Raw genomic sequence first — 12,253 nt, forward strand, 5'->3', positions numbered from 1 at the left:
GCCTAATCAACCTTTTTTTGTAAGCAATCCACCAATTCCTGGTACTAGTCTAATAAGACTGGATAGAGATAAATTTTGATCTCAAAGAGAATCAGGGATTTTGGGATGCACGAGAGAAAGTAGAGTTGAAGCCAAAGATCAGCCATTAATGGATTGAATGGTATACAGGCTATTTGAATAAAATGGCCCATCGAGTCTACACTGACCCATCGAAGAGCATCCCACTTATAGTGAGAGGAATGTATTGATATGATAACATTGCACATAGTCAAGTTTCAGTAAATAGAAGTTCAAAATGCCTTACAGATGCATTTATACAGTCATATATTTATTCACAGTAGCTCCAAACTGTGATCATTAGGGTTTTTTATTTTTGTCCTTTGAAAGCATGGAATTTAAGATTTAAGACTTGAAGAGTTGAACTTTAAAATAGGAGACATAATCAAACATTCATTGACAGGTTATTAAGTATAATTTCATCACGATGAGCCAAACCTATCTATAGTGCCATGTGTGCTTGTATATGTGTGTCTGTGCTGGATTAGTGGTGCTGGAAGAGCACAGCAGTTCAGGCAGCATCCAACGAGCAGCGAAGCTGCCTGAACTGCTGTGCTCTTCCAGCACCACTAATCCAGTATTTACTTTCCAGCATCTGCAGTCATTGTTTTTACCTCTATGTGTGTCTGTGTTTCACAATGTGAGGCTGTGTATGTGGCTCAGTGTCTATTTCTGTCTGTGACTGTGTATGTATGTGTGTGCAAGTCTGTGTCTCTGTGCGAGTTACATTGTCCACTATTGTCAAAGCTGTGTTGAGGGAAAGAGAGTTCAAGGTGATGTGGCTATTGCCACATGTTAAATGGCTACAGGGCAGCTGGTATTAGCAAGGATCCCTGGCATTGTGAGGCAGCCATGCGAACCACTGAGCCACCATGCCTCAGATAATGATCTGAGTGATCACTTTGAGACTATGAGACTTTCAAAACTTCTCACTTCTACAGAGTGAGGACAGACTAAAATTCCAGCATTTGGAGAAGTCAGGACAATTCTCCAGTTCAAAGTCATGAAGCATTAGACCATGAGACATATACCTCACTGAGTCTCCGTGTCATGAATTTTAAAACTCTACCTTTTGGCAATTTAAAATAATTAGTGGAATCATTCAGAAACACATGGCAAAAGAAAACAAAAGTTTTGAAGCATTGAATATTTTAGTTGTGTCAAAAATCTTACTTTATTGAGAACAAAATAATTCTGTAGCAGCCAACTTCCTTATTCACATGATTTTCTTAATCCTTAGATATGTGTTTGATTTCTGCTTTTATTTCTGAGATAGTAAGTTGATGCTGTCCTAAACAGATTTTGAACAGAGCCGAGGAGAAATTACTTCTCTTGAACGGTCAGGAATCCGTGGGAATTCAATACCCCAGAGCACAGTGAATGCTGGGAAATTGAGTAAGTTTGAGGAAAACAGACAGATTTCTAACTAGTAATAGGCTGAAGGGTTATGGAGATTAGGCCGAAAAGTGGAAATGAGGCTAAACTGAAATCAGCCACAATCAACTGGTGAAGCAGGCTTGAGGTGGCTGAATTGTCTACTCCTCCTACTAGTTCTTATGTTCTAAGTGACATATAAAATGAAAAGGTAAATATGGTTGCCTAGAGGCAGTAAAGTCTTTTTAGCCCATTGCCCCATTTACTATTGTTATTTCTCATCCCTGGAGCTTCATCACATGAGTAATCTGTAAAGGCTATGGACCTGAGAACATTCTGTCAACCGTACTGAAGACATTCTTCAGAACTTGTGGTTTCCTTAGCCAAGCCAGTCCAGTACAGCTACAACAAGGAACCTATCTGACAATGTGGAAAATTGTACGTCCTGTACACAAAAAGCAGAACATGTCCAATCTGGAGAATTACGTCCAGTCAGTTTCCTCTTGATTATCAGTAAAGTGATGGAAAGTGCCTTCATAAGTGTTATCAAGCACCAGCTCACTGTTGCCCAGTTTGGGTTTCACCAGGGCCACTCAACTGCTGATGTCATGACAACCTTGGTTCAAACACGGACAAAAGAAAAAGAGCTGAATTCCAGAGGCAAGTTGACAGTGACTGCCCTTGACATCAAGGAGTCCGAACAAAACTGTACTCAATGGAAATTAGGAAGAAAATTGTGTTGTTTGGAGTCATACCTGGCAAAAAGGAAGATGTTTGTTGGAGGTCAATCATCTCAGCTCCAGGATGGCTCTGCAGGAGTTCTTCAACTGCATCGATGAAGCTTCAGCATGAGGGAATGTTCACTGATTCACAAATGTACAGCACCATTTGTGACTCCATAGATATTGAAGCTATCCACATCCAAAATGCATTCAGGTTTGGGATAACAAGTGGCAAGTAATATTTTCATCATACAGTGCCAGGTAAATCTCCGACAAGAATCAAACTATGGTCAAAACATTGACATTCAATGGCATTGTATTCACTGAATTCCCCACTGAGGGTTTCCATTGACCAGAAACTCACCTGTACCAACCATTTAAATGTCTACAACAGCAGGTCAAAGGTTAGGAAACCTGCAGTGAATAACTCACGTCCTTACTCCCCAGAGCCTGCCCACTAGTTACCACGCACAAGGCAGGAGCATAGTGGGATACACTCCACTTACCTGGATGAGTACAGCTCCAACATCCAAGAAGCTTGACACCATCTAGGACAAAGTTGCCCATTCGATTGACAGCACATCCACAAACATTCACTCTCTCCATCATTGACATTCATATGCAGCAGTGTACCATCTACAAATGCACTGGAGGAACTCACCAAGGATCCTTAGGTAATACTTTCCAAACCACAACGTCTACCATCTGGAAGGACAAGGCCAGCTGATACACGGGAACACCATCATCTGAAAATTTCCCTCCAAGACACTCACCGTCCTGTCTTGGAAATGAACTGTCATTTCTTCACTGTTACTGGGTCAAAATCCTGGAATTCGCTCCCTGAACGCATTGTGGGTCAACCTACAGCACATGGACTGAAGCAGTTCAAGTGATGACCTTCTTAATGGCAAATAGGGATAAGTAATAAATTCTGCTAGCTCAGGTATTGACATCCACATCCCTTGAATTAATAAAAAGGAATTGTGCTGAGCCTGGACATTAAATAAGTCTTGAGAAAAATTGATATTTACACCATGCACCAGTTGTTGATTAATTCTAGATGATCAATTTCAGACTGTAGACTACAAGAATGAGGCAGCCCACCACATCCCAAAGGAGCAAATGAGGTCAAGCATCATTTTAGATACTTCTGAATACTGCTGGTGCCAGAAGATTGGTAAAGCTGCCCCATTAATGGCAGGGTAGGGGTCCACAGTCAGAGCTCACTCATTCCAACCACTTACCTTTTCTCATTTTTATTTTTTTTTTACATTTTTTTTCTCCTTTCTACTTACTTTCTGGAGGGAGTTCAGACTTTGCCACCAACCACCAGAGTTCTGCTTGGCCACCCTACTTGGCAATGTGAATCAGCTGGGGGCCTGGAGTGGGACTTTGGCAACTTGTGGCTAAGCGGCTCGTGAGCTCAGATGGCAGTCAATGGCAAGAAGGCACAGGGATCAAGAGATCGGGACCAATGCAGGGAAGGGACTGAGCCTTCATGGGGAAAACCCAGCATAGAGCAACAGCCGACCCATAGCTAAAGGACTGTTACTTTGGAACTTTTAATTTTATTTCTTATTTACTACCTTATACTGAGAATTGTAATGTTATTTTGTACCTAGGTACCTAATACCTAAAATAGCATAGTGAATGGAAACACTAAACTTGTCATTGTACCTCTTTAGAACATAGAACAATATAGTGCAGAACAAGCCCTTCAGCCCTTGATGTTGTGCTGACCTGTGAACTATTCTCAGTTCATCCCCCTACACTATCCTATCATCAGCCATGTGCTTATCTAAGAATTGTTTAAATCTCCCTAATGTGGCTGAGTTGATTATATTAGTAGGTAGGGCATTCCACACCCTTACCACTCTCTGCATAAAGAACCTGCCTCTGGCATCTGTCTTAAATCTATCACCCCTCAATTTGTAGTTATGCCCCGTCGTACAAGCCAACTTCATCATCCCAGGAAAAAGACTTTCACTGTCCTCTGATCATCTTGTATGTCTTTATCAAATCCCTTTTTAGCCTTCTTTCCAATGAGAACAGACCCAAGTCTCTAAGCCGTTCCACATAAGATCTTCCCTCCAGACCAGGCAACATACTGGTAAATCTCCTCTGCACCTTTTCCAATGCTTCCACATCCTTCCTGAAATATGGGGACTAGAACTGTACACAATATCCTAAGTGTGGCTGCACCAGCGTTTTGTAAAGTTGTAGCATGATATTGCGACTCTGGAACTCAATCCCTCTACCAATGAAACCTAACACACCGTATGCCTTCTTAACAGCACTATCCACCTGGGTGGCAACTTTCAGGGATCCAAGATCCCACTGTACATCCACACTACCAAGAATCTTTCCATTTACCCAGTCCTCTGCCTTCTTGTTATTCTTCCCAAAAGTGCATCACCTCATATTTATCTGCATTGAACTCCATTTGCCACCTCTCAGCCCAATTCTGCAGTTTATCCAAGTCCCCTTGCAACCTGTAACATTCTTCCATACTGTCCACTACTCCACCGACTTGTGTCACCTGCAAATTTACTAACCCACCCACCTATGCCTGCATCTAAATCATTTATAAAAATGACAAACAGCAGTGGTCCCAAAACAGATCCTTGTGGCACACCACTAGTAACCGGACTCCAGGCTGAGTATTTTCCATTAACCACCACTCACTGCCTTCTTTTAGAAAGCCAGTTTCTAATCCAAACTGCTAAATCACCCTCAATTCCATGCCTCCGCATGTTCTCCAACAGCCTACCATGTGGAACCTTATCAAAGGCTTTTCTGATGTCCAAGTATACCACATCAACTGCCCTACTCTCATCTACATGCTTGGTCACCTTAAAAATACTCAATGAGGTTTGTGAGACACGAAACCATGTTGACTATCTGAAATCAAATTGTTGCTTGCTTGATGATTATAAATCTTATCTCTTATAATCCTTTCCAAAACCTTTCTTATAACAGAAGTAAGGCTTACTAGTCTATAATTACCTGGGTCATCTCTACTGCCCTTCTTGAACAAGGGCACATTTACAATCCTCCAGTCCTCTGGTACTAAACGTGTAGACAATGAAAACTCAAATATCAAAGCCAATGGCTCTGCTATCTCCACCCTAGCCTCCCAGAGAATCCTCGGTTAATCCCATCTGGCCCAGGGGACTTGTCTACTTTCACTCCTTCTAGAATTGATAACACTTGTTCGTAACTAACCTCAATCCTTTCCAGTCTAATAGCTTGTACCTCATTCTTCTCCTCTACAATATTCTTTCTTTCCTGAGTGAAAGCCGATGAGAAATGTTCATTTAGCACCTCTGATCTCCACAGGGTCCACACTCAACTTCCCACTTCTGTCTTTGACTGGCCCTATTCCTACCCTAATCATCCCTTTATTCCTCACATACCTATAGAAAGCTTTAGGGTTCTCCTTTATTCTATTTGCTAAAGACTGGCTGTGTCCTCTCTTTGTTCTTCTTAACTCTCTTTAAATCCTTCCTAGCTAATCTATAACTCTCCATCACCTCATCTGAACCATCTTGCCTCATCAACACATAAGCCTCCTTCTGCTTAACAAGAGATGCAATTTCTGTAGTAAAGCAGGGTTCCCTTACCTTATCACTTCCTCCCTGCCTGACAGGGACATACCTATCAAGGACACGCAATATCTGTTCCTTAAACCAGCTCCACATTTCCATTGTCTGCATCCCCTGCATTTTGCTACCCCATTCTATGCATCCCAATTCTTGCCTAATCGCATAATAATTGCCCTTACCCCATCGATAACTTTTGATCTGTGACATGTACCTATCTCTTTCCAATGCTTATCTAAACATAACTGAATTATGGTCACTCTTTCCAAAGTGCTCACCTACAATTAAATCAAACACCTGTCCTGGTTCGTTACCAAGCACCAGATCCAATGTGGCCTCCCCTCTTGCCGGTCCTTCGACATACTGTGTCAGGAAACCCTCCTATACTCGTTGGATAAAAACAGATCCATCCCAACATTCCAGAGTTATCGCATTTTCAGTCAATGTTGGGGAAGTTAAAGTCCCCCAGAATGACCAGTGTTCCTTTCACTCCTACCCAGAATAATTTTGCCAATCCTCTCCTCCACCTCCCTGGAACTTTGTGGAGGCCTATAAAAAACTCTAAGTAGTGTGACCTCAACCCACACTACTTCAGTAGACATGTCCTCATCATAAGTTCTTTCAGCCACCGTTATACTATCCTTGACTAACAAGGCCACACCTCCCCCTCTATTACCACCTTGTCTGTTCTTAATGAAAGATCTAAATCCTGGAACCTGCAAGATCCATTCCTCACCCTGCTCTATTCATGTCTCCAAAATGGCCACAACATCGAAGTCCCAGGTACCTATCCATGCTGCAAGCTCACCTACCTTATTTCAGATACTTCTGGCGTTGAAGTAGACACACTTCAAACCAATTTGCTGTCTGCCAGCACATTCCCGTGACCCTGAAATCCTGTCCCTGTCCTTCCTACTCTCATTCTCCTGTGCACTGCAACTACACCTCAGGTTCCCATCCCCCTGCTGAGCTAGTTTCAACCCACCCGAATAGCACCAGCAAATTTCCCACAGGATATTAATAGCTCTCTGGTTCAAGTGAAGACCGTGCTGTTTGTACAGGTCCCACCTTCCCCAGAATGAGCCCCAATTAGCCAAGTACCTGAAACCCTCCCTCCTGCACAATCCTTGCAGCCACGTGTTCAGCTGATAGCTCTCCCTATTCCTTGCCTCGCTATCACGTGGCATGGGTAACAAACCAGAGATAACAACTGTTTGTTCTAGCTCTCAGCTTCCACCCTAGCTCCCTGAAATCCTACCTTACAGCCCTATTCCCTCTTTCTACCTATGTCATTGGTACCTACATGGATCACGACTTCAGGCTGGTTACCCTCTCCCTTCAGGACCCCTGTACTTATTCATGTGATAATAAAATTATAATTTATTGATTAAAAGAGACAGGCAATGTAATTACAGCACAATCAGTTTTTAAAAACTTCCACATCATGTGGGCATCAGTGGTGGTGTGAGTGAATATTGAAAATAGTATTTGATTCGCCCTGGATAGTGCTGAGCTTCTTGAGTACTATTGGAGTTGCTATCATCCAGGTAAAGGGAAGATATCCTCCACCCACCTGACCAGTGCTCTCTCCAATTGACCAGCTTTGATAATGAATGAAAGCTGATTGCATAAGAATGGCAAAAACACAAGTGAAAAGGGTGATAATAGAGCTCTTCCAAACAGTTTACTCAATGTTATAATGCAATTCTTCTCAGTGAATTTGCCTTATCATCCAATGTTAATCAAATCATGAGGGGAATAGATGAAGTTGAACAGCAAAAGGTCTTTTCTAGGGTGGAGAAGGAAAGTAGCCAAGGCTTTAGACTCAAAATGCCTTTTAAGTAAACTTTGTGATGGTGGTAATGTCCCTACCTCTAAACCAAGAGACCAATGTTCAAGTCACACCTGCTCCAGAAATGTGCAATAACATCTGAACAAGCTGATTAGAAAATATTTTTAAAAGCCTGTGAAAGACTGGGTGGGCCTCTTTTGAATTACACCTAATTTTGACTTGCCAGAGCTCATCTCACTATATGCTGTTGTACTCACTGACCTGCTGCTCTAGCAAAGCCTCAGCACTGCATTTCAATTCTGGTTTCTTGCACTCTCAATTTTAACTCCTCTGCTATTGGCAGCAATGCACGCAACTATCCAGATTCTTAACCTTTGCAATTTGCCCCACCCCCTTAAACAACTCCAAACTACCTCGGGTTAAGCTTTGAGTCACCTGTCTGAGAATTTTGTGTGGCTCCATCAAATTTTGTTCCAGCACTCTTATAGAAACACATTTGAATGTTTTATTACTTTGACAGGCTTTAAAAATTCACATTGCACACTGCTCAACAAGAAATCAGTTGCGTTCCTTATGGAAGGTACATCAAGGATTAAATCTGACTTTTTGTTTTTTGGTTATCCAGTTTCAGGATATATTTATTGTTTACCACCTTAGATGTACAAAGTGCAACATATTTGGGAATTAAGAGTCAAATTATAAAAGCACAAGAAACCATCCAGCTTGCTGCTCTGTGCAGTAATTCAGTCCCATTACCCCACTCAAACCTCATAGCAGTGCAAGATTTCTTCAAGAATCCATTTCACTTCCAGCTGAAATTATTATCTTTGCTTCTGCCAGTTTCCCAGAATGTATCCCAGTCCATTGTTGCTCACTGGATAAAAGCGTACTTCCTTTCATTCACCTTATATTTGTCACCCAAAACTCTTGACTTTGTACCAGAGAATAAAGAAAAGCTTTCCTTTGTCAACAATATCCAAACCGGTTATAAGTCTACATCTCCGTAAAATCTCAACCATTTTTATAATGGTAATACCAGCTTCTCCAATCAAGCTTTGCAGATAACATTCCTCAACTACAGAACTACTCTAGCAAGTCATCTGTGTCCCTCTCAAGGATTCTCACCCAATTCTGTAAGTGTGATGATCTGAATTGGATGAAATATTCTTACTGGCTCAAAGTCAGAACTTTATAAATATTCAGCAAGACATCCTTACTTTTGCACTCAATATGTATTTTATGCAGCCCAAGATTCCACATGCATTTCTGCTTTCTCAGCATGTCTTGCTACCTTCAAAGATGCATGCATATGCATCCCTAGGTACCTGTCCTTGTAAGTGCAGTATTTAGTTTAATACTTCTCCCTATAACCTTTTACAAAATTAAAACCTCAATTTTTCTATATTACATTCCACTTGTGTTCAATGTTAACTTATGCCTTGTGGAACTTGATTGTATCATCTTGTTCACCATGACTCCATTCTGGATATAGGTTTGCTCGCCGAGCTGGAAGATTCATTTTCAGACGTTTTGTCACCATACTAGGTAACATCTTCAGTGAGCATCCGGACGAAGCACTGCTGATGATTCCTGCTTTCTATTTATATGTTTGGGTTTCTTTGGGTTGGTGGTGTCATTTCCTGTTCTTTTTCTCAGGGGTGGTAAATGCGGTCCAAGGCAAATGTGTTTGTTGAGAGAGTTCCGGTTAGAATTCCATGCTTCTAGGAATTCTTGTGTGCGTCTCTATTTGGTTTGTCATAGGATGGATGCATTGTCCCAGTTGAAGTGGTGTCCTTCCTTATCTATATGTAAGGATACTAGTGAGAAGGGTCATGTTGTTTCGTGGCTAGTGTGATGTTCATGTATCCTGGTGGTTAGCTTTCTGCCTGTTTGTACAATGTAGTGTTTGTTACAGTTCTTGCACAGTATTTTGTAAGTGTCATTAGTGTTGCTTGTTGCCTGTATAGGGTCTTTCAAATTCATTAGTTGCTGTTTCAGTGTGTTGGTGGGCTGCTATGATGCCAAAGTAGTCTGGCAGTCATTTCAGAGATGTCTTTGATGTAGGGGAGGGTGGCAAGGGTTTCTGGGCGTTTTGTCTGCTTGTTTGGGTTTGTTGCTGAGAAAATCGGCAGACTGTGTTCATTGGGTACCCATTCTTTTTTAATAGACCGTATAGGTGATTTTCCTCTGCTCTGTATAGTTCCTCTGTGCTGCCGTGTTTGGTAGCTCGTTGAAATAATGTTCTGATGAAGCTTTGTTTGTGGATATTGGGATGATTGCTTCTGTAGTTCAATATTTGGTCCGTATGTGTTGTTCTCCTGTAGACACTGGTTTGAAGTTCCCCATTGGCTGTTCGCTCTAGTGTGACATCTAGGAATGGCAGTTTGTTGTTGTTTTCCTCCTCTTTAATGAATTTTATGCCAGCAAGAGTTTTATTGATGGTCTTGAAGGTTTCCTCTCATTTGTTTTGTTTAGTGATGACAAAGATGTCATCCAGGTAGCAGATCCAAAGTTTGGGTCGGATGGTCAGCAGAGCTATTTGTTTGAGTCCCTGCATTCTGTCTCTAAGAACCCTGATATCGGACATCCCATGGGTGTTCCGTTGGTTTGTCTGTAGGTTTCGTTGTTGAAAGTGAAGTGGGTGGTAAGGCATAGCTCCACTAGCTTGACAATATTGTCCTTGTTGATGAAGTTGGTAGTGTTTGGTCTCTTTGGGTCTTCTAATAGTGTAATCAGTGTTTCCTTGGCCAGGTTGATATTGAATAACGTGAACAGGGCTGTTACATCAGAGGAGACCATTATTTCATCATCTTAGTGTCCTTGATGATCTTCAGGAATTCTTGGGCGGAATGGATGGAGTAGTGTGCGTCGTTTACGAAGTGTTTAGTCTTTGGTGTAGATCCTTAGCCAATCTGTAAGTTGGTATTCCAGTTAGCAAGACTATGGGTATGAGGGGGGCCTCCTGGTTTGTGAATTTTGGGTAAACAGCAGCTAATGAACTTGAAAGACCCTACACAGACAAGCAAAACTAATACAAAATACCATGCAAGAACTGTAACAAACACTACATTGTACAAACAGGCAGAAAACTAACCACCAGGATACATGAACATCAAAGAGCCACAAAATGACATAACCCTCTCTCGTTTCCTTACATACAGTTAAGGAAGAACACCACTTCAACCGAGACAACACACCCAGCCCAGGACAATCCAAAAAGAGACACGCATGAGAATTCCTAGAAGCATGGAATTCCAACCGGAAGTCTACCAACAAACACATTGACTTTGACTCCATTTACCACCCCCTGAGAAAAAGAACATGAAATGACATCACCAACTCAAAGAAACCCAAACATAGAAATAGAAAGCATGAATCATAAGTAGTGCTTCGTCTGGAGGCTCACTGAAGATGATACCTAGCATGGTGACGAAATGTCTGAAAATGAGTCTTCAAGATCAGCGAGCAAACCTTCATCCAGAACCTCGACCTGAGATAAAAATCTTGTCCAAACTCGCTACCATGTCTCCATGTTTGGTTTTATCAACAAATGTCCACTCACATGTATGGACAAAGTAGCAGTCCCAACATTGATCCTTTGAGGAGACTATTACACATCCCCAGTCAAACTTCTATTTACAATTCACTGTCTACTGTCCTAAGAAAATCCAAGCTGATACTGACTATCCTATTCCACAAGGTTCAATTTTATTAATCAACTCTATGTTATACATTGTCACTTTAAAAAAATCAATATTAACAACACCAAGTATGCTCATTAACCTTATTATTCCATCAAGGCTCAAATAGTCAACACCATCTACCTTTTACAAATCAATGCTGCTTCATATCAACTCAAACTGCTCAAAATGCCTGTTAACTATTTCCTTGGTTATTGTTTCTAGAAGCTTCCCAACTAGAGTTGTTAAACTTAACCAACTTTAGTCACTAGGAATATACTTGCAACTTCCTTTGAACAAGGGTGTAATAATTGTCACTTTAAAAGCTTCTGATAATCTTACATCTAGGAAAGTTTGGAAGATTATATGAAGTCTTTCAGCAACCTTCACACACACATCTCTTCAGAAACTGGAATGCAAATATCTGGACCATTTAAGCATAGCCAGTTCTCCATTACATCCTCGCTTTAATCTATTGTTTCCATAGATGTATACCACCAAAGTTTTCTTGATCTCATTTTTGGATCTCTGTAGGCTGAGGAATTGATTAGGATTAGTCATGTTTCCATTATCATTGTGCCAAGGAGTGAAGATACAATTCAGATAGACTTTGGTACTTTTTAAAAGCAATTTCTAGGTCATACGCCCATTTCTACCAAATTTGTTTTTAATAAGATTGTGCCAGTTCAGAACCTGGAAAAATCTTATGGCTTTCTTGTATCAATTTATCTCAAAGTTAATCTTGACCGAGTATTTTTAGACACATCAATCTAGTGCAGGGATCAGCAACCCTTTTTAAAAAAAAAATCTGATATTAGAACTAATGCTGAATTCTTTGACATTTTAAAAACAGGCGTCAATTTCAGATGCAAAGAAGACAAATTTCTTAACTAATAATATTTGTGATTATACAAAAAGACCTTTTTAACAGCAGAGTACAGAGGAACCACGAATATCCGAACGACATGGGCAGAGTCTATTTTGTTAAGATAATCAAATGCCAGGTAACACAGATTAGCCAAACAT

The sequence above is a fragment of the Chiloscyllium punctatum genome, chromosome 37 (genome assembly GCF_047496795.1).
Source record: "Chiloscyllium punctatum isolate Juve2018m chromosome 37, sChiPun1.3, whole genome shotgun sequence".
Classification (NCBI taxonomy): domain Eukaryota; kingdom Metazoa; phylum Chordata; class Chondrichthyes; order Orectolobiformes; family Hemiscylliidae; genus Chiloscyllium; species Chiloscyllium punctatum.